Source organism: Crocodylus siamensis, chromosome 2, assembly GCF_052110815.1.
Source record: "Crocodylus siamensis isolate JL-2025a chromosome 2, ASM5211081v1, whole genome shotgun sequence".
NCBI classification, from domain to species: domain Eukaryota; kingdom Metazoa; phylum Chordata; order Crocodylia; family Crocodylidae; genus Crocodylus; species Crocodylus siamensis.
The window spans coordinates 267,722,073-267,744,922 of NC_143396.1; the positions used below are offsets into that span (position 1 = coordinate 267,722,073).

General features: G+C 46.3%; 1 protein-coding gene across 1 annotated transcript in view; it reads right to left on the reverse strand.

Annotated features, from left to right (window-relative positions):
- The window catches only part of LOC149872165 (alpha-1-antiproteinase-like), a 96,091-nt gene that overhangs the window by 35,992 nt on the left and 37,249 nt on the right, over nt 1-22,850 (reverse strand). The window contains exon 3 of the mRNA XM_090034999.1: nt 19,399-19,484. The gene's annotated coding sequence lies outside the window, so the exon portion shown is untranslated. The remainder of the gene's footprint in view (nt 1-19,398; nt 19,485-22,850) is intronic.

Here is a 22,850-nt window from a genome sequence, read left to right on the forward strand (position 1 = left end):
AATTTTTCTAGATGTCTCTCAGGATATCTACATGTGCAAATAATCCAGGAACAGTCTACTCTTGAGTAAACTACTCAAGAGTCAACTGTCTAGGGCATGTGTCTACATGTGCTGGGACATGGGAGAATATTTGCTGATCCCAGCAGCAGACTGCTCCTGGTCCCTGTGGCCCTGCAAGCAGCCCCTGTAGCAGCTAGGGGGAGCTCTAGGCTCCTCTTGGGTGCTAGCCCATGGGCCAAAAGACAGCTGTCTCATGGTGGGGGCTGTAAAATTGCTCTCTGCCCCTGGGACCTGCCTGCTGCCAGGGCGATCTCTAACACTGGAGTCCGGTTAGAAACAATGTCCATCTGCCCCAGAAGCAGGGAGCTCCCAGTGATCACTTGATTGCAGGGCCAGGACTTGGAGACCCTTATCTCCTTATATGGATCTCCAAGCCCTGTGATCATGGAGCTGGGGCTGGGAGCTCCTTGCTACCAGGGCAAGCAGACGTTATCCCCACCTGGACTCCAGTGGCAGAGCCTGCCCCACCAGCAGGCAGCTGCTAGGGGTAGGGAGCAATCCCCTAGCCCCTACTGTCCAGCTGACTGGGAGCATATTTGCTCCCAGCCAGGCATCTACATGTGTGGTCCTGTGCAGTTACTAATCATGAGTAAATCTGCTACTTGCATTTGTAGGTAGCAGATTTACTGACAAGTAGAGCCAATTAGCATGCAGTAAGTATCTGCATATGTAGATGTTGATGCTTACTGTGCAGTTATTAGCTCTACTGCTCAGTAAAGCGCCTCGTGCAGACCAGTCCTCTGAATCCCAACCCTACCCTACGGTGCATATACAACTCCCCACAGCTTGGTGTCATCTGAAAACTAGCTGAGGTTGCACTCTATGCCCTCTTCCAGGTCCTTGAAGAAGATATTGAACAAAACTGGTACCAGGACTGACCCCTGAGGCATTCCACTTGATACCGGCTGCTAACTAGACATGGACCATTGACCACTACCCTCTGAGCCCAATGACCCAGCTAGTTTTCTATCCACCTTATAATCCATTCATCCTATCCATACTTCCTTAGCTTGCCTGCAAGAATGTTGTGGGAAACTGTATCAAAAGCCTTGGTAAAATTAAGGTATACCACATCCACTGGTCTCCTCACAACCACAGAACTAGTCATCTTGTCACAGATGGAAATCAGGTTGGTCAGGCAGGACTTGCCCTTGGTGAATCCATGCTGACTGTTTCTAATCACCTTCTTCTCCTCCAAGTGCTTAAAAATGGATTCTCTGAGGATCTGCTCTATGATTTTTCCAGCAACTGAAGTGAGTTTGACCAGTCTGTAGTTCCTTGGATCCTCCTTTTCCCCTTTTTTTAAATATCAGCACTATATTTGCCCTTTTCCAATTGTCTGGGACCTCTCCCAGTTGCCATGAGTTTTCAAAGATGTTGGTCAGTGGCGCCACAATCACATCAGCCGACTTCCCCAGCACCCTTGGTTGCATCCTGTCTAGCCCCACAGAGTTGTATATGTCTAACTTAAACAGAATCATAGAATCATAGAAAGTTAGACTTGGAAGGGACCTCAGGAGGCCATCTAGTCCAACCCCCTGCTCAAAGCAGGACCATCTCCACCCAGTTCATCCCAGCCATATCTTTGTCTAGCCCAGTTTTGAAAACCTCCAAGAATGGAGCTTCAACCACCTCTCTGGGTAACCTGTTCCAGTGTTTTAGTACCCTCCTCATGAGCAAATTCTACCTAATATCTAACCTAAACTTCACTTGCAGCAACTTAAGACCATTGCTCTTTGTTCCATCATCTGCCACCACTGACAACAGTCTAGCTCAGGGGTGGGCAAAATATGGCCTGCAGGCCAAATCTGGTTTGTAATGCCATTGTATCCAGCCTGCAGGGCCCCTAAAAAATTTAGAAAATTAATATTTCTCTGCCCTTGGTTCCTGTCAAAAATCACAGAAACCAAGGGCAGTAGGAACCCAGGGGAAGCCCAGTGGGCTCCCACAACAGCAGGGCCTTCCCAGCCCCACCCCCCCAACTGGAAGCCCCAACAGGGGTTTCTGGCGTGGGACCATGTGGCTGCCCTGCCCTGCCCTTACACAGGTAAGGGAAAAGGAAGGGGGAGGGGGGAGAAGGGCAGGGAAGGAGCTCACGGAAGAGTGGCCTGGGGAAAAGCTGAGCATGGAGGGGGGAAAGTGGCCCCTCACCTGCCCCATGGCTGGTGCCCTATGCTGCAGCCACTTGCGGCCCACATGGGGATGCCTGTGCCTGCTCCAGACAGCCCCACGCGGGCTGCGAGTTGCTGCAGCAGGAAGCGCCAGCCACAAGGCAGGGGGAGGGGCCACTTTTCTCCCCCATGCTCAACTTTTCCCTGGGCTTCTGCCCTGCTCCTCCCCAGTGCAGAGGAAAGTATCCCTTCCCCACCCTGTGGCCCGTACTCCCTGCTGCAGCTGCTCATAGGCCATGCGGGGCTGTCCTAAGCAGACACAGGCAGCCCCACACGGGCTTCAAGAGCTTGCAGCACAGGGTGCCAGCCATGGAGTGGGAGAGGGGCTGCTTTTCCCCACCATACTCAGCACCACTTTGTAACTCAGCCCCACTACCAGCCTGGGCCCTGCACAGCTCCAGGCTCACCCATCAGGGCTGCATGTGCCGACAGCAGCTGCGACCCCCCTGCTTGCTGCACTGGGCAGTGTTTGCCACCACCACCTGTGGGCTGCCCAGTGCGCACTCTGGGGGGGAAGCAGCAGCCAACACTGCCCAATGCGACACACGGGGGGGCTGTGTTACCTGTCAGCTCCATGTTCTGGGGAACCCTGACACAGGACACAGACTGTCTGACTCACAAAGACTTACCCCCGCAACCTAAACAGAAAACCTGAACCAGAGACTGCAGTAAATTCTGGGATCAGCAAAGCAGGGAAGCACTGCATGATGGGGAATCTGTGTTCCAAATGCTAATCGACCCTTACACCCAGCTCAGCATTTATCAGACCAGTTCTAATCTGGATTTACAAAGGACTTCCCTCCCCCCCCCCCCCCCCCCCCCCCCACATCTCTAAGAAAAGTAAGTTTAATAGGCATCTTGGGCCGTACATTCTCCGGTCCCACTATGGGAGGCCTATGTAAACTTAATTGGCTAAAACTCGGTTGCCGGGTTAGGGAATGCTGAGGCAATAGACCGACTCAGAGGGGGTATGGGCAACATTTGAACAATGGTACAGGATTCATCCCAGCGTCCAGCCCGTTGGAGCCCTGACCACAAGTGTTATCATACTTTTCCCAAGACGACTGGTGGAAGTCATCTCCACAACAGGTTATGAACACTCCAATAATTGCCTTAAGTCTGTTAAAAGACTATAGTAAGATCTAAAAAGTCATGCTAAGCTGAGGCTTGTTCACAGCAAGCAAAAATCCAAAAACCCCTTGTCAATAAAAAGGGTGTTTCTGAAAACGCCAAGAGAGATATCTGCTATCCATAAAAATGTCAAAACAATTTGATTTACAATATTGACAATGCTTGAAAGAAACTAAACTGAGGGTATAAAAATCTGTAAAACAAGCAGCAGTGGGGTGCTAACACCACTCGCTTTCTTCTGGAGAGGCTGCAGGAGGAAGATCATCTCCCTTCAAGGATCATGCTGAAAACTTTAACCTGTCAGCTCTGCAACCCAAATGCCTTGGACAGGTGAGATCCCAGCTCTTTCTCTCTTTTCTCTTCCCTCCCTCTAAGCATAGATTTCTGAACTTGAACTGTATTAGTTAAGCTTGAGCTAAGTTTCCCCAAATACTTAGTGAAACCAGGGTATACTATGACTGTTTGTGTTTGTTTTTCCTTTGCATGTCTATCACTACTAGTGTCAATATATATTTCATCTACTTAGCAATAAATAACTTTTATAGTCAAACTGTTGGTAACTGGGTATATTTTGCCTTCTTTACTTCTCTTTCCCCACTTGCTCTGCAGCAACACCCCTCTTACCTAAGCTAAAGATCCCTGTGAAGCCCAGAAATACTGTGGGGTCTGCTCATCAAGAGACTAAAAGATTGGGACATGCTGAGTTCGAAATGCATAAGGGGATCAGCTTGTACAGGCTGATTGACCCAGTTTGGCTCAGACGTGCCCTAATGAACTGAATGCTGGCCCATGAGGGTATCATCTGGACACCCAGCCAGATTCAGAGGTATTCTGTTTAACTGTGTGCTTGTGTCTGACTATAATTTATTGTTGCTCTGAGGAACTGATTCTTGGCATCTGAGGGTGTCAGCCTGTCCATGCTGATCAACCCGGCCAGGTCAGGCATGTCACGTTAATCTGTGTGTGTTTGTGTGTATGACTGATTTGGGGACTGGAGGAACCCAGCCCCACTGAACTGAATCCTGCAAGATAGCTCCATTGGGGGTGAGGGCTTGCAGAAGGGAGAGATACAGCTCCGTATAGAAACACAAGTAACACAAGCAGCACATTGATAGAATTACCAAGACCTCAGCCCTAATAAATGACCACACCCCAAAGTAGTGGGCAAATCTGGTAACAGCTGCAGAGCTGGGTTACAAGCTGGGGCTGAGCGTGGGGAAAAGCGAACCCTCACCTTACCCCATGGGTGGCATCCCACACAGCAGCAGCTCGCAGCCCATGTGGCGAGGGGTGGGCGAGGGGCCACTTTTCCCCATGCTCAGCACCAGCTTCTTCCCTGCCGGCAAGCAGAGGGTTGGGGCTATGCACTGCCCCCTGCCTGTACCACTAGGCTGGGGGGGCACTGGGAGTGAGCAGGTGAGGGAGCCAGGGGCACGGGGCCAGCACTGGTGTCCTGGGGCCAGTGCCGGTGGGGCCTAGAGCAGGGTGGCAGGAGCGCAGGGTCCTGGCCAGCAGGGGCTCTACAGAGCTGGGCCAGCTCCCCCCCACACCCTGCTGGTGCAGGCCAGCCCAGCTCCACAGACCCCTACCAGCCTGTGCCTTGCTTTGGGTCCCACGGGTGCTGGCTCTGGGACATGGGACCAATGTCCCAATGTCTTGGGACCAAAGACATTAGGACATTGGTCCCAAGATGGTGACCAGGGTGTGGGGAACTTGTCAAGGGGTGGGGCTACTCATGTGGCCCTCGACAGCCTGCCAAAACTGGATAAGTGGCCCTCTTCCTGAAATAACTGCCCACTCCTAGTCTAGCTCCATCCTCTTTCGAACCCCACTCAGGTAGTTGAAGCCTGTTATTAAGTCCCCTCTCAGTCACCTCTTCTCTAGACTAAATAAGCCTAGTTCCCTCAGTCTTTCCTCATAAGTCATGTCCCCCAGAGCCCTCACCATATTTGCTGCCCTCTGCTGGACTCCCTCCAATTTGTCCACATCCTTTCTGTGGCAGGGGGCCCAAAACTGAACACAGTACTCTAGATATGGCCTCACCAGTGATGAATACAGGGGAATAATCACTTCCCTTGACTTACTGGCAACATACCTACCAATGCAGCCCAGTAAACCAGTTGCCTTCTTGGCCCCCAGGGCACACTGTTGGCTTATATACAGCTTATTGTCCATTATAACCCCAAGGTTCTTTTCTGCAGAGCTTGTGCCCAGCCAGTCAGCCCCCAGCATGTAGTGGTGCATGGAATTTTTCTGTCCTAAATGCAGGACTTTGCACTTGTCCTTGTTGAACCTCATGAGATTAATTTTGGCCCAATTCTCCAATTTGTTTGGTCACTCCAAATCCTAGCCCTACCCTCCAGCATATCTACTACTCCCCTCATTTTGGTGTCATCTGCAAACTTGCTGAGGATGTATTCTATGCCATCTTCCAGGTTGTTGATGAAGACATTGAACAAAACTGGCCCCAGGACTGACCCCTGGGGCACTCCACTTGATACTAGCTGCCCACTAGACATCAAGCCATGGATTACTGCTCTCTGACTCCAATATTCCAGTCAGTTTTCTATCCACCTTACAGTCCTTTCATCCACCCCCTACTTCTTTAGCTTCTCTGTGAGAATACTGTGAGAGACTGTAAAAGCCTTGCTAGAAGCAAAGTACACCATAACCGCTGGTCTCCCTGAATTCACAGAGCCAGTCATGTCCTCATAGAATTCAATCAGGTTGGTCAGACATGACTTCCTTTGGTCAATCCATGCTGACTGTTCCTAATCACCTTTTTCTAATCCAAGTGATTAGAAATTCATTACTCAAGGATCTGCTCCATTATTTTTACAGGGACTTTGGTGAGGCTGGTCTGTAGTTCCCTGGATCCTTCTTCTTCCCTTTCTTAAATATGGGTACTATGTTTGCCCTTTTCCAGTCATCTGGAACCTTTCCTGATCACCATGAGTTTTCCAAGATGATGGCCAATGGCTCTGCAATCACACCAGCGAACTCACTCAGCACCCTTGGATGCATCCCATATGGCCCCATGGACTTAAACATTTCCAGCTTTTCTAAATAGTCCCTAACCTGTTCTTTCAACAATGAGGGCTGCTCACTTCCTCCATAAACTGTTCTGTCCAGTGCAGTAGTTTGGGAGCTGACCTTGCCTGTGAAGGCTGAGGCAAAAAAGGCATTGAACACTTCAGCCTATTCTGCATCCTCTGTCACAAGATTGCCTCCCCCATTCAGTAAGGGACCCACACTTCCCCTGATCCTCCTCTTGCTACCAACATACTTGTAGAAGCCCTTCTTTTTATCCTTCACATCCCTTGTTAGCTGCAATTCCAATTGTGCATTGGCCTTCCTGACTTCATCCCTGTATGCTCAAGCAATGCTCTTATATTCTTCCCTAGTTATTTGTCCAAGTTTCCACTTACAAGCTTCCTCAGTCATTTCATGGTTTTTGCTGCCCAAGCTGACATCCACTGCTACATTCCCCACCACTTCTTCCCTGTTTGTGAGCAAAAGGTCAAGAAGATCATGGCCTCTAGTTGGCCACTCCAGCACTTGTACCTGGAAGTTGTCCCCAACACTTTCCAAAATCTTTCTGAATTGCCTGTGCACTGGTGTGTTGTCCTCCCAGCAGGTGATTGAAGTCATCCATGAGAACCAGGGCCTATGATTGGGAAACTTCCATTAGCTGTTTGAAGAAAGCCAAACCTTCTCCTGGTCTGATGGTCTATAGCAGACCCCCGCCACAACACCATCCTTGTTGTTCTCCCCTCTGACCCTAACCCAGACCTTCAACAGGTCTATTTCCAGTTTCAGGCTGCAGCTTTGAGCAATCATATGGCTCTTTAATGTAAGGTGCAACTTCTCTTCTCCCCTGCTTGTCCTTCCTAAACAGTGTATACCTATCTATGATGACAATGCTACAATCCTGCAAGTTGCCCCACTAAGTCTCTGTTATTCCAATCATGTCATAGTTCTATGACTGGATAAGGACTTCCAATTCTTCCTGTTTGTTACCCAGGCTCTGTGAATTTGGTTCAAGCACCTAAAGTAACTAGTCAATTGCTCTGATTTCTCAGGAAGAATGAGAACACCTTCCCTGTTGGCCACTCCTGCTTGCACTTCCTCCAGGTCATCCACTTCCCCACTTACCTCAGGACTTTAGTCTCCATCTCCCAGTGAATCTAGTTTAAAGTCTTCTTTACTCAGTTAGCAAGCCTGTCTGTGAAGATGCTTGTCTCTCTTTTCAGGTGGATCCTACCTCTTCCTAGCACTTCTGTCAGGCACTATAAGAAAAGCAGTACATATATATCTGAACATTCAACACTTTCTTTCTGGATACAGTATTTCACCTATTAGGGTTCTGATCAGCAGGAGATATTTCACAAGAAAATGTAACAGAACTTTAATAGTATCAAGTAGGAGGTAGCAAATTTTCACTAACAGCAAACCAAATTAACCCAGGTCGGTCCTGATGTTAATTTGGCCTGCTGTTAGTGAAAGTGATCACAAAGGGACGTTTCCCTTCCCCATCATGCATTTGATGTTATAGAACCCAACACAGATAGGCCTGTAAAGTAGCAGTGGACAGAGGTGCCAGAACTGGCCATTACTATGCTAAGCTTGGAGGATACAGGGTATAGAGTGTACCAAGACGTACACACATTTTCAGCAGGAGAACACAGTCTTTGATCTGCCAGAGCTAATGGGTTAAAGCTGAAAAAGGCATGTATATTTGGTATGAGCAAAATAATGTACCTGGAGTGAAGTTAACACAACAAGGGGTATGGGATGAACATAGTAATATTATCCCCAACACGCCTGCTCTAATAGACAACAGAAGGTACCAACCACTGGGAACAAGTAAACTGTAGGAAATTAATTTCCTAATTGAGTTGCAAAACCCATAACCTGAGAGCATTAGTATGCAGATGTCCAAAATTATAGGATGCAAATCTTAAGAAAGAGAAAAACAAAAACAAAGGATTTTGTTAAAGAAACCTTAGGCTTGAATTACTATGACAATACAAGCTAAATGCTATTAGTGGTCTTCTGAGGATGCCATCACAGAGCAACATATATGTAGATAAGAAAGACTAAAAATAAGAAATATTTTCTCCAGCTTCCACAGGTATAAAGAAATGGAGAGAGGGATTTCCCATTTTGCCTGAAAAACTCTGAGCTAGTTACCTAACAATAAGTTACAATAAACAAGCTCCAGAGTGCAATGCTGCCAAAACAATTGTATTTACTGCCTTCAGAAAACAGTAGTATTGATACTTCAAAGGAGAGCCTCAGAACACCACAAGAGATTAATTGAATGCTCTTATAATAAGCTGTGTTAGTAAGTTGGTTGTGGCTTTTCATACTTGTGTGTTATATCAATATGTTTAAGTGTTATTTTTGTTAAGTTTTGGTTGGGAAAAGAAGACATGGTATTAGAACATGCATCTTTGAGTAGAGTATATTTCCAGATATGCAATTTCTGGGACAAAAGCAATGCAGAAACATATATTTCTATCCCAGAGAAAAACCTACAAAAAATTATTAAGAAACACATCTGTGGGAGCCCGTTGGCTATGTGATGCGGAGGGGCAACCAACATGGGTTTATAGCAGGCAGGTCCTGCCTGTCTAACCTAGAATCTTTTTATGACAAGGCCACCAAATGTTTACATGCAGGAGTCGAGGTGGATCTTATCTATCTGGACTTCAAGAAGGCCTTTGACATGGCATCCCATACCATCCTTATTAATAAACTGAGGAGATTTGCCATGGATGATTATACAGTAGAATGGGTAGCAAACTGGCTCAGGGGTCACACTCAGAGGGTGGTGGTGGATGGGTCAGTGTCAACCTGGAAAGATGTGGGCAGTGGAGTCCCTCAGGGTTGTTTTGGGGCCAGTGCTGTTCAACATTTTCATCAGTTATCTGGACAAGAGGGTGGGAAACACCCTGTACAAATTCGTGGGCGACACTAAAATATGGGATGAAGCTAACACCCTGGAGAAGAGGAACCAGATCCAGGCTGACCTTGACAGGCTGGGAAAGTGGGCAGAGAACAACAGGGTGCAATTCAATAAGGACAAGTGCAAGGTGCTGCATCTAGGGAGGAAAAACTGCCATCATACCTATAGGCTAGGGGGGTGACCTTCTCAGCACCACTGAGGCAGAAAGAGATCTTGGAGTCACTGTTGACTCCAGGATGAACATGAGTCATCAATGTGATGAAATAGCAGAGCCAATTGCACCTTGTCGTGCATCTGTAGGTGCTTCACAAACAAGTCCAGGGAGATGATTCTCCCTCTCTATGCAGCCCTGGTCAGGCCGCAGCTGGAGTACTGTGTCCAGTTCTGGACACCGCAGTTCAAGTGGATGCGGACAAACTGGAGAGGGTCCAAAGAAGAACTACTCATCTGATTGGAGGCCTGCAGGGACGGCCCTATGAGGAAAGGCTAAGGGACCTTAACCTTTTCAGCCTCTCCAAGAGAATGCTGAGAGGGGACCTTGTGGCCGGTACAAATTCATAAGGGGGGAACAACATGAAGTAGGTGATGATCCATTTACCAGGGCACCCCCTGAAATAACAAGAAACAATGGCCATAAGCTATTGGAGAGTACACTTATATCATGTGGCTGGCTGCCATTTTTGAGAGCTTACTGTGGTCAGCTCACCCATGCTTCTGATTGATAGAGAGAGGTGCGCACCTGGCTTCAACCTACCATGCCATTAGTCAGCCTTGATGAATAGGTTCTGGATAGGGCAAGGACTATGTGCAGCCACCCTCCACCATTGTGGTCTTTCTGAAAATCCAGACTGTAGCTGTGGCAAAACACATACTATGTCACATATTGTTGATGACTGCTCACTGACTACGTTCCGTGGTGGACTACAGTGATGGCCGCTGATGATGCTATTGTATGGATTGGCAATTACACATAGATTTCATAGATTTCATAGACATTAGGGCTGGAAGGGACCTCGGGAGATCATCGAGTCCAGCCCCCTGCCCAAAGGGCAGGAAGTCAGCTGGGGTCATAGGATCCCAGCAAGATGAGCATCCAATTTACTCTTGAAGGTGTTCAATGTAGGTGCTTGAACCACCTCCGCTGGCAGACTGTTCCAGACCTTGGGGGCTCGGACAGTAAAGAAATTCTTCCTTATGTCCAGCCTGAAACGGTCTTGCAGGAGTTTGTGACCGTTCGACCTCGTCATCCCTTGGGGCGCTCTGGTGAACAAATGTTCCCCCAGATCCTGGTGGTCACCCTTGATAAATTTATAGGTGGCCATCAGATCACCCCTGAGCCTACGCTTTTCCAGGCTAAAGAGTCCCATCTGGTTTAGCAGGGGTCCAACATGTGCTGACTAACTTCAGACTCATAATTACAATAGATCTTCTATAGCAACAACAATTTCTTTTTGCTTAAAAATTATCTAATGTATTACATTGTCAGTTAAGATAAAGTAAAACATGTCAATTGTCATCCTGCACTCTAGATGCATGACACTCTTTAAATATGTTAATCCAGTATGTGTGTGCCCACATTTTTTCTTTCTTTCACACACGCAACAATTTTTGTCTGTAACTTGTGAGCAAAAAGCCTTTTACAATGTGGTGGAAAAAAATCAACCCAAAACATTATCTTACCAGAAGAATCTTTTCCCAAGTTCATATGTTGGCATATGTTTCATTGCATAGTAGACTTTTACAATAAACAGTTTTTTTATCTTGCTACAAATGGGCAGAGTATTGAGTAATAAACACGTCCTAGGATGCCTTTTCTGTTTATATGCAAACTTTTATTTTTGTATGTTGCTTGGAAATCTATACTCAGTCAACTTGTTTTAAAGAGAATGGGGAAATTATAAGTGAAATTATTTAATTGAGGCACACAAATGTAACACCAATGGGCACCCCAAATAGCTAAATCTTTAAAAACATGAAGATATAATTGTAGCCCCAAACTCTAGTGTTCTTGAAAATGTTATTTTTAGCTTTATTAATAGTAAAAATTTATGTTTCCATTCTACAGTCAGAAATTCATGTTCTCATTTGCAAAACAAATGCTTGAACCTAAAATCCTCTTGTATTCCAAATTTCCTTTGACTTAATGAGACCTGGAACTGATTGAGGGCCATTGTCGTGGTGCCCAAACCTCCTGGAACATACAACCCCCGTCCCCATACCCTCTCCCTCAGTGATTGACCTAACCGGTCTTTTCCCAAATGTATGTCTGTATCTTTATGAGTACAAACACCATTAAACATTTGGCTTTTGAAGTCTACATTCCAACAATCTTTAATGAGGCAGACTCCTGAGAGTATGTCTACATGGCACATTGTCTTGGAAAACTGCATCATTTGTCAATTAAATTACATTTGCTATATATATTATATCAGAGATGAAGACCAAAATAAGCATAGTAGAAACTTCTCAGTGAAACTTGATGAATTCCAAAAAGAAGGCCCTACTTTTTCTGCATCCTCTTAGTTTCAGCAACAATTCACTACTAAATATGTATTTATATGTGCAAAATGAGTATATAAACAGCAGATGTATGCATTTGTGTACTAATCTCTTTTGCACATAACAATGGATTTTGCTGTACAAACTGAATACATAAATTGACAGTCAGAACTGAGATTATCCTCACTGAAAATTTGGCTCAAGAAATGTTTACCTTTGCTGAAGAGAAGAAAGTAGCTACTATGTATGTGTAGTTACTTTAAATTTACTGGCACTGCTCAAAGGAGAAGTGCCTCTTCATTTAAGCCAGGCCTACAAAATTGTGGCCTTATTTTTTAAACAATATGCATAGGCAGAAGACTGAATAGAACCTCAAATACAATTAATTCATGCCATCTTGCACCAATCACCATTTAATAGGAAAATTAAATTAGAGAGAAATGACAGGATATAGTGAGTGATTAGCAGAAAAGAGAAAGAGTCTGTCTAAATCAGTTTGAATGGTCCAAACCACATAATATTAACCAGGTAGATAAAGTACCTACCTGGTACTTTACCTCTTAACTACCTTCACAATTGTTTCATTTGTGTACTCTAAAAGCTCCCTCCATGTTTGCTTAGGCATTTGTGGCTTAATGTGAAACAGCAAAAACCCATGTTCAGAAGAAGAAATGTATAACAAATTCAAGGCCAGAAAAAATGGCTTCACAGTGCTGACTACTCTGAACACCATTGCAGCAAAAGAGCTAATTGTTCAGAGTTGACAAAATTAGTTGTTCCTATGCTATGTTCTGAACCAAGCAATGAACAGAATACAAGGTTACAGAGATATGCAGTGGGGTAGATACTGGGTAGTATTCTAATATACGGCTAGGCCAAGATACAATTTCCTCATAACAGAAAAATAAGACAGACATGCACTCCAATTACTTCCAAGAGATTTATTAGTGGTGCATGTAAAACAAGAATAGCCAGGTAGGGTCAGCAGTACTGTATTGTAGGGGTGTGCAAAACGGGCTGTGTTCAATTTGGATTTGGATTCAGCCCAAAATCAGGTACAGTGATTCAATTCATTGATTCGGCTCACTGTCCACGATTCGATTTGGCCGAATCCAAATCTGAAGATTCAATGCTGATTTGGAGAATCAGTGATTTGGGCATAGACACAGCTTTAAATGTTTTTTCTACGTACCTTGATGTACCAGGCATGGCTTGTGAACACTGCAATGCTAGGACAGATGAAGCATCCCATAGGAATGCAGAGGGACCCCTGCGTGCCCAGTGGTGAACGTGGAAGTGGACTGGAAGTACTTCCAATCCACTTCTGGGTCCACCAGGGAGTGCACTGGGGGCCCCCCAGGTGCCTCCCTCCTTGCCCCCAGGAGGCACCAGTTTCCGAGCGAGGAGGACATGGGGGGAGCCCCCAGTGGGCTCCCTGGCAGACCAGGAAGTGGAAGGAAAGTGCTTCTGGTCCACTTCTGCTGCTGAGCATGCTGGGGAGCCCCCCATGCTCCTGTGGGATGCTCCATCTGCCCCAGCATCTCAGCATTCATGATCCACGCTTGCTACCTTGAGGTATGTAAAAATCTCTTCAAGTCAATTTGGAGGGTTCTGATTCAATTTGGAGAGTTTAAAGGGTCTCCTGATTCTATTCAGATCTGGAGATTCAGCCACTGAATCAGGCCGAATTTCCACCGAACTGAATCAGCGACTGAAGCTTCATACAGCCCCACTGTATTGTAGCTCTCCAGATAAAGCACTGGCTGCTTGAAGAAGTTGCCATTCAACTCCTACCTAATCTTCAACATCAATGAAAGATGTACAAACAAGGTCTTCCACCACTGCTGATGTGTAGATGAAAATGCATCACAATCAAATATATGCCAAGCAAATAATAATATTTTTACATTGCCTTACCATGGACAGAGAATGCTAACCAGTCATAAACTAGAGCTCTATAACCAACTGAACTGGTAGACATGTACTTTGTGGTCAATAATCCAAAAGGTTAAAAGAGTTAAAGGGAGTGATCACAGATGTAATGCATGAAACTTGTATAACAGCACCAGGCAGATGGAAGGTGTGGCACAAAGAATGTGTTTATAGCACAGGTTAGGAGGCCAGTACACACCCTTGTCATGAAGGAAAGCACAGCCACAGGATTCTGAAAAGAGGTCAGACATAACATATAGAAGTGGCAACATGTATGCATGTGAAGAGTTCTGAAGTAAAAGCCCCACCCCACCTCCACTCCAGAGGAAGGGGAAAACTCCCATAGTCCTTGCAAATCTGACCATGGGATAAAATTCCTTCCTGACCCTAAATATGGTGATTGGAACACTGGCACACCCATCACAATCCCCAGCCTTGGCTGCAGCCAACACCCAATGCCTGTGAGGAAGGCTTAAAAAATGCCTTGACAAATGTAGCAGAAAGGGGGTTGGGGAGAGGCAACTGACAAAACCCAGACACATGGGAAATACCCATAGTAGAACATAGGCATAGCTACACCTTGATTATCCCTGACCAATGGCTGTTCAACCTCTTCTTGAACACCTCCAGTCTATTCCACTGCCTCACTATTCTAGTGAAGAAGTTTTTCCTGACATCCAATCTAAACCTACTTTGCTGCAACATTGAGTCCACGTCCTCCTCTCTGCAGCAAGACAGAAATGATGTTTTCCCTCTTCTTTACGGAAACTGTTCAAGTATTTGAAGACTGCTATCATGCTCCCTCTTAAGCACCTTTTCAGCTTTCTCACAGATCTGAAAACACATCCAAACGATGGGAATGAGGTAAGTCATTGCAGTATTATATGGTATGTTTGCACAGGACACTTTGCATGTCATGTGCAAACATACCACATAATATTTCAATGAATTACCTCATTCCCATGATCTGGATGTGGTTTCAGGTTTGTTACTTGCTCCATCAAAAAGTATCCTCTTTTCAACATTCCAAAGACTTAATATTCCTAATTCATTATATACACTGTGCTGTGAAACTGACATAACGCAACATGAATTTCCCTTCCCTTTGGCTCCTCTTCCTTTCCTGCTTCTCTTCCAGCATTTCTTTCCTCCTCTTCTATACATCTAGGTGGTTCTGGTCTTCTCTCTTCCTCTAACCTCTCAATTCACCATCCAGTGCAAGGTGGCAAAGGCATGCAGTAAGGGAGCGGCCCTAGATTTTAGGAGGGCAGACTTCAACAAGCTAAGGAGGATAGTTGGAGAAGCGCTGAGGTCCCGGAGGGGAGGGGAGCCAGGTGTCCAAGGAGAGCGGTCGCTTCTTAAGGAGACGATCCTCCAAGCCCAAAGGAAGGTAATCCCAACGAGGATCAAAGGGAGCAGGAGAGCACACAAGCCTCTGTGGCTCACCAAAAGCATCCAGGAATGTCTCCTTGCTAAAAAGGAGGCTTACATCCAATGGAAGGAAGGGGTCATCACCAGGGAGGGCTATTCTGTAGTTGCTCGGGGATGTAGGGGGGTAGTTAGGAAGGCGAAGGCAGAGATGGAACTGGGGCTAGCTTCCCAGATTAAGGACAATAAGAAGTCCTTTTTTAAATACATAGGGGGTAAAAAGAAGGTCCTGGGTAATGTGGGGCCCTTGCAGGACGCCATGGGAAAGTTGGTCATCACACCAGACGGCAAAGCTAACATGTTTAACGATTTTTTGCCTCTGTCTTCCTAAGTAGGGACCAGAACAGCCACCTCCCTCCTGGGCCCCCCTCGGGCCCCAGGGGAGGCACACCTGGGCCACGGGTTAGCAAGGATTTAGTTAGGGAGCTTCTGGAGGGGTTGGACGTATTCAAGTCAGCCGGCCCAGATGTTCTCCACCCTAGAGTTCTAAAGGAACTGGCCGAGGTCATTGCAAGTCCCCTGGCACAACTTTATGAGCACTTGTGGTGCTCTGGTGAGGTACCGGAGGACTGGAAGAGGGCCAACGTGGTCCCCATCTTCAAAAAAGGCAGGAAGGAGGACCCGGGAAACTATAGGCTGGTTAGTCTCACCTCGATCCTAGGCAAGCTGTTCGAGAAAATTATGCTGGCACACATCCAGGAGGGGCCAGCAGGGGACTGCATGCTTAGGGGCAACCAACATGGGTTCATCAGTGGCAGGTCCTGTCAGACCAACCTGGTGGCCTTTTACGATCAGATCACCAGATCATTAGACCCAGAGGTAGCAGTGGATATAATCTTCCTGGACTTCCGGAAGGCTTTTGACACTGTCTCCCACCCTGTTCTCATTAAGAAACTGGGGGGCTGTGGTGTAGACACCCACGCAGTCAAATGGGTCGCCAAGAGGGTGGTAGTAGATGGGTCCTTCTCAACCTGAAAGGACGTGGGCAGTGGGGTTCCACAGGGCTCGGTCCTCAGGCCCGCACTGTTCAACATCTTCATCAGCGATTTGGATGAGGGGGTAAAAAGCACTCTGTTCAAATTTGCTGATGACACTAAGATGTGGGGGGACGTGGGCACATTGGAAGGATGCAACAAGCTACAATCAGACCTGGACAGGTTACAAGGGTGGGCAGACGAGAATAGGATGGGCTTCAACACAGACAAGTGCAAGGTGATGCACCTCGGGAGAAACAACCGGCACCATACCTACAGGTTGGAGAACTCCCCTCTTGTCAGCACGGAGGAGGAAAGGGATCTGGGGGTCATCACTGACTCCAAGATGAACATGGGCCGGCAGTGTGGGGAGGCAGTTAGGAAGGCCAACCGCACCTTGGCATGCATCCACAGATGCATCTTGAGCAGGTCCAAGGAGGTGATCCTCCCCCTCTATGCGGCACTGGTCAGGCCGCAGTTGGCGTGCATCCAGTTCTGGGTGCCGCACTTCAAGAGGGAAGTCAACAGCATGGAGAGTCCAGAGAAGGGCCACTCGTATGATCAGGGGACAGCAGGGCAGGCCCTATGAGGACAGGCTGCGGGACCTGAACCTGTTCAGCCTCCAAAAGAGAAGGCTGAGGGGGGATCTTGTGGCCTGTTATAAACTAGTCAGGGGGGATCAGCAGGCATTGGGGAAGTCACTGTTTCCCCGAGCACCACCAGGAGTGACCAGGAATAACGGTCACAAGCTGGCAGAGGGCAGGTTTAGGCTAGATATCAGGAGGTGCTACTTCACAGTCAGGGCGGCTAGGGTCTGGAACCAGCTTCCAAGAGAAGTGGTGCAAGCTCCCACCCTGGGGGTGTTTAAGAGGAGGTTAGATGAACATCTTGCTGGGGTCATTTGACCCCAGTATTCTTTCCTGCCATGGCAGGGGGTCGGACTAGAAGATCTGCTCAGGTCCCTTCCGACCCTAGAAACTATGAAACTATGAAACTCTCTACTTTCCCAGTTACCTCATCCCAAGCCAAATTCTGGTCTCCCTTTTGTCCAATCACAACCCTTCCCTTACTACTCTCCTTTACCTCACACTCTCCGATGGGTCTTTAACCTCACAATTCAAACATGCTTTAGCTGCTTCTATCTGAAAAAAAAGAAAAGTCACTCTTGAGCCTACTTTATTTGTAGCCCAGAAACACACAGGGGGGTGTTCCCTGTCCTCCAATGACAGTGGTGGGGGTCTGGCAGGTTGCTGATAGAGGGGCCGGCTACAAGAGCAGTTCCCTCTCCTCTCTACAGAGCCAGAGCAAGACCAAGTGCTTAACTATATACAATTTATTACTATAAAAAATACTTAAGATAAAACATGAAATATTTACAATAAAGCTTAGCATATGTCACTACATATAATATCCCACAATTCACATAAACTATATAACTTACAACATATATAATAATTAATACATTGAACAAAATAGTTAAGGTTACAACACAATAAATAAATAAACACATATGGGGAATCAACTTATATAACCCAATTAAGTTACTAATATTTCCTAGAGCTACCAAGTAACAATACAAATATACATATTAACATATTAAGAACATATAAACTATATAAACTTCCTTAAAGAATACCCACAGCTATATAGACCTTGACACAACAATAATCACCCAAAATAGGGAGTGCACTCAGTACCTCCCTGAGTGGTTTCCTTGGAGCGCCTCCCCTTTAGGACCTCGGATGTGGACACATCCCTCCCACAATGGAAGGTGGAGGTGGCAGACCCTCCTGTCCCATGCCTGCCTCCCCTGAGGGGCCCGCTTTCCCAGCAACTCATGTTTCCTCTCTGAAGCAGCCAAGTCTCATCCCCTGGAGGCCAATCCCATGAAAGCCTCGCTCCAGCAGTGCTTTTGGCTCTCCTTGATGGTCTGGTACCCCACACTGGGCTCTCTCATGTTGAAGCCAGACCCTTACTGGCTCTGGTTCCTCGGTCTCATACCAGGGGTCATCCCTTTCCCGGGCCCTGCTCTGGGCACCAGGGCTCTTTTAGTTCAAGGTGGAGCTGCACTGCAGGGCTCTGGTCACTTGGACTAGGGCTAGAGCTAACTTGAGCAGCTGCGAGCTGCTCCCAGGTGGGTCCTCCATGCACTGACCCACACAGCGGGTAAGGCCCAAGCAGCTGTGAGCTGCTCCCAGGGCCAGCTTTCCGTGTTCTGAACTGCACACCAATTTTCCAGATGCTTGATGGATTCACAGGCTCAAGCCTCCTCAAGTGGCTCCTAGAGCCTGATCCCCATGCATCGATTCGCACACCACTGAAGCTCAAGTGGGGTCACGAGGATGGCCATCTCTGGAGCTCTTTTCTCCTTGCTGTCTCTTGTCATCTGTTACCAGATTTGCCCGCTACTTTGGAGTGTGCTCATTTATTAGGGCTAGGGTCTTGGTAATTCTATTAATGTGCTGCTTGTGTTACTGGTTCTCTATTCAGAGATGTCTCTCCCCCTTCTGCAAGCCCTCATCCCCAATGGAGCTATCTTGCAGGACTCAGTTCAGTGGGGCTGGGTTCCTCCAGTCCCCAAATCAGTCATACACACAAACACACACAGATTAATGTGACATGCCTGACCTGCCCAGGTTGGTCAGCATGGACAGGCTGACACCCTCAGATGCCAAGAATCAGTTCATCAGAGCAACAATAACTACAGTCAGACACAAGCACAGTTAAACAGAATACCTCTGAATCTGGCTAGGTGTCCAGATGACTCCCTCATGGGCCAGCATTCAGTTCATTAGGGCACGTCTCAGCCGAACTGGGTCAATCAGCCTGTACAAGCTGATCCCCTTATATGTTTCAAACTCAGCACATCCCAATCTTTTAGCCTCTTGATGAGCAGACCCCACAGTATTTTTGGGCTACACAGGGATCTTCAGCTTAGGTAAAAGGAGCGTTGCTGCAGAGCAAGTGGGGAAAGAGAAGTAAAGAAGGCAAAATATACCCAATTACCACCAGTTTGACTATAAAAGTTATTTATTGCTAAGTAGATGAACTATATAATGACAATAGTAGTAATAGACATGCAAAGGAAAAACAAACACAAAGAGTCACAGTATACCCTGGTTTCACTAAGTATTTGGGGAAACTTAGCTCAAGCTTAACTAATACAGTTCAAGTTCAGAAATCTATGCTTAGAGGGAGAGAAGAGAAAAGAGAGAGAGAGCTGGGATCTCACCTGTCCAAGGCACTCGGGTTGCAGAGCTGACAGGTTAAAGTTTTCAGCACGATCCTTGAAGGGAGATGATCTGCCTTCTTCAGCCTCTAGAGAAGAAAGCGGGTGGTGTCAGCACCCACACTGCTGCTTCTTTTACAGATTTTTATATCCTCAGTTCAGCTTCTTTCAAGCATTCTCAATAGTGTAAATCAAATTGTCTTTTCTATTGACAAGGGGTTAACTAGTTCGAATATCTCAGGAAACTGATTGATACTCAAGAAACACATACTTAGGAGCCAGCTTCCTATGGATAGCAGATATACTTGATGGGACATCGCCTGGTGTCTTCAGAAACAATAGATAGCTTGCAGCATCAGGGTTTTGGATTTTTACTTGCTGTGAACAAGCCTCAGCTTAGCATGACTTTTCCAGATCTTGCTATAGTCTTTTAACAGACTTAAGGCAATTATTGGAGTGTTCATAACCTGTTGTGGAGAGGACTTCCACCAGTTGTCTCGGGAAAAGTATGACAACATTTGTGGTCAGGGCTCCAATGGGCTGGATGCTGTGATGAACCCTGTACCATTGTTCAAATGCTGTCCATACCCCAGTGACTCGGTCTATTGCCTCAGCATTCTCTAACCCGGCAACCAAGTTTTAGCCAATTAAGTTTACATAGGCCTCCCATAGTGGGACCGGGGAATGTATGGCCCGAGATGCCCAATAAACTTACTTTTGCTTAGAGGTGTGTGTGTGTGGGGGGGGAAGTCCTTTGTAAATCCAGATTAGAACTGGTCTGATAAATGCTGAGGTGGGTGTGGGGGTTGATTAGCATTTGGAACACAGATTCCCCATCATGCAGTGCTTCCCTGCTTTGCTGATCCCAGAATTCACTGCAGTCTCTGCTTCAAGTTTTCTGTTCTCCATCTCTCATGTAAATGAATGGTCATCTGTTCCCATCTCAGATGCAAATGAGACCTAGGGCAATTGTTTCACTCTTGTCATCCTTATCTGGAGGGTTTTAGATGCATCTCTCACTGCATCTTAATCAGTTTCTGTTTAGGTGGGGGGGGGCGATTCTTTGTGAGTCAGACAGTCTGTGTCCTGTGTCAGGGTTCCCCAAGAACAGGGAGCTGAGAGGTAACACATCTCTCCCCAGTGTGCCCAGCATGCTGCCCCTTTATACTCTTCAGGAACACCACCCCTGAAGTTTTCTGGACCTGGCTAGTGCTCTTCTGATTCAGGTTCAGTTGCTCCTTGCCCCCTCCCTTCAGAAAAAGGTGAGGCATTGCTTCCCTTGTACTGCCTCTGGATTGGTGGTTGGGCTACACCAATCAAACAGCAGACCATCGAGCCTGGTCCTGAACCCAAGCCCCAAAAACATAAGCCTGCTACATATTTATGAACGTACTATTTGCAAATGCTGTTTGTAGTTCCTCTACAAAATGCCATTTTCCCTAGCATTCAAATGAAGATGCTCTTGACAGTGTCTCTAATGACTCTTACCAAATGTCACAAACAGGGGCAATGTGTAGAGGGTGCATGCGGGTGCACATGCACCCCCTGAGCATGGTGGTGCACCCCCTGTAAAAAGGTGCCACTGACACTGTCAGCAGCACTTGCAGGCAGTCGCCGCTCGCCACCCTGCTGCCAACACCGCCAGCAGCATCTGTGGGCAGTCAGCAATCTCCTCTGGCTGTCACCAACACTGCCAGCAGCGCCTGTGGGTAGTCTCTGACCCCTAGTTAATTAATCAGTTAATTGTACAATACCTGTAACGTGTAGAGAGGGCCTTAGACAAACACAATCCATATATTTTATGAGGAAAGATTTCCCAAATCATTACATCTTGTTTCCCCTCCAACTTCATGTGGCAGTCTCACAAAACGCCATCCTTGGACCTCTTTTCTTCTCCCTTTACCTGGCTAATCTCATATGGAAACAAATTTAGCTACTGAATTCAGCAGCACTTTCACCACCCCAGAACTATTTCCTTCTGGCCAAACTAGAATCTTGGACTCTCTTTCTGACATCTTCTCAAAAATGTCTAGCCATCAGGTCAAGTTCAATATGGTTGACAAAGAACATTGAATCTTCCCACCAGGCTTGCTCCACGATTGTTTTTCTTAATAACGTTGGGCAATATCATCATCACTCACCCAGGCCTGTAACCTGGACTTCATTTTTGACTTGGATCTCTTTCTATCTTCACGTTCAGATTATATCTAAGTCTTCCAAAGTTCCTCTGCATAATGTATCTAAAATATGGTCTTTCCTAATAATCTGAGCGTCTGACACTTGTATCCAGGTTCTCATTGTTTTACATCTGGATGACTGCAATATCCTTTTTTGTCTAGTTCAACAAACACAATTTTGCCATGATCACATACCCAGCGTACTCCTGCAAAAGCTTTTTTCTAGCCAGTCCCTTGACTGGGTTATCCCTCTCTATGCATCTCTTCACTGATTCTCCTATGCCATATCAGAAAAAGATGCTTTGCTTCATCTTAGACATCCTCACCAGCCTCTCTCCTCCCAACCTATCATATTTTGTTCAATATCAAGAGCTTAGCACCTGCTTTTGACCCAGGATATCAGTCTCCATTACCCATATGTTTATATTTCAAGCATGCATCTTTAGGCTTTTTCATACATTGCTCCTAATGCTTAAGCAAAATCTTCCCATAAGCATCCAGAAAGTTTCTTTACAGATCTTCTTGAAATCTCCCCTTAAAAATCTATTTTGTCTTGATGCCTACAAAATTTTAACAATCTTAGGCTGCTGGTACACAGACTGCTGCCTAAAACACCAATAAACAAGTCTCATTGTTTCCAGGAACTTCCTACTCTGTGAGTATCCACAGATGGTTATACATAGATTCTAGGCTTTTAAGAGGCTCTCTGTTGGGTTGTATAGCCCCTTGTCCCAATGAGTCCTGGCCTATGGTTTGGACTCTTATGTACTACATTAATACTATACTGTAGTAATGGCATTTTATTGCCTAAGATACAAGATGTACAGCATTAAGAGTCTATGCAGATATCCTACTTAAATGCACATATAGCATAAGAAAGAAATCTGACTTAACTTTGGTGAAAATATAAAGGAAGATCACTGCAAGAAAGAATCTATAGTCACATGAATATCTCTGACAGTCATGTTTGCCTGGTGTAGTGATATAAAGGGAACAGTTAGTATATGTGACTATTGTTGCCCTCAGGGTCAAATGTATATAGAGAATTCTGTGTTCATAGAATCATAGAAAATTATGGCTGGAAGGGACCTCAGGAGCTTATCTAGTCCAATCCCCTGCTCAAAGCAGGACCAGCCCCAACTACATCACCCCAGCCAAAGCTTTGTTTAGCCAGGTCTTTAAAATCTCAAAAGATGAAAAATCCACAACCTCCCTGAGTAGCCTGTTCAGCATTTTACTACCCTCCCAGTGAGAAAATTCTTCCTAATATCTAACCTA